Raw genomic sequence first — 1,209 nt, 5'->3', positions numbered from 1 at the left:
CGCAGTTCAACAATGGGTTGACACTATATCTAAATCACCAGAATTACTTCTAGCATTACAAGAGGTGTCTCAACAAACATCCGGTGACTCTGTATCTCAAACAGGTAGTATTTCAAAACCTCTTTCAAAACCCCAAGGAGGCATTTCTACTTCAAAACCCCTCCTTTCTTTACAACAAACTAGCTTTCCAAAAACAAAATCCAAATATATTTTCAAAACTACTTTCCAAAATATCTTAACTATGGAAGAAGGATTTTATCATGGAAACCCTTCCATTGCTGCATCCAAAATTTTCCCCTCCAACTGACACTACAAACCTTAGAATTTGGCCAAACCACAATCTTATTATGCCACGATCCTTGAAATCACTAATTCTGTCAAATTCAAACACTTCAAAATTCATTCTAGCCACACTGAACCGGCATATTCTACATGCATTATTCAAAAAGTCATTCACCCTAAAGACTAGGAGCAACCATTACATCAACCCCTTTCTGTCCCTATAAACTTTCGTACAAACCCCCAAGAATTTAATACATCATATACATATTGGGATTATCAACAGGCATGGTTCAATACCTTCCTCCTCCAAAATCCAAACCATAGTCATTCTTGGCTTTTTTACTTCCATAATGACATGGACACTACAAACCTCCCCCTCTAGTTCCTCCAATGGTGGGAGTACTATGGCTGTCATGTTGACTACCTGAAAGACCATCCCCTAGTTGAAAACAGCTACCTTCATTTCAAAAATAATTTTCAACCAGCTCCTTCCGAAAGAAAGTTCTCTTCTCTACTCATTTTCTGTACAAAATTTTTTATTCCGTGGGTATGTTCATGGTTCTATGATTATAATCTACAAAACGGACATCTAGTTCTTATTCGCAAATTCAAAATCAAATGGTGGGATTCCTTTGCAGCTGAATCCAAAAGTTCCAAATCAGTTGTTACAGAATGGTTACAAAAACATCAGACAACTCCCATAATTGACCATTATCCTCAATCAAAGTTTCTAGCCAGAAAGGCTCAAACAGCAGCTCTCCTTGCCTCTGCTAGAACTGAAGAAGAATACTTACAAATTGTCCAAAACATTATACAAAGCCAAGACCCCAAAACAGTCTTGTCCCAATCCAGCTCATCCGGATCAATATCTCCTACCATTTCCCTTGGAAATGATAATGAAGATGACTGTTTTGGTATACTACCTCT

Source organism: Populus euphratica, unplaced genomic scaffold (genome assembly GCF_000495115.2).
Source record: "Populus euphratica unplaced genomic scaffold, PopEup_1.0 scaffold9.1, whole genome shotgun sequence".
Taxonomy (NCBI): domain Eukaryota; kingdom Viridiplantae; phylum Streptophyta; class Magnoliopsida; order Malpighiales; family Salicaceae; genus Populus; species Populus euphratica.
The sequence above is the reverse complement of the archived record's forward strand: the minus strand, read 5'-3'. Positions refer to the sequence as shown.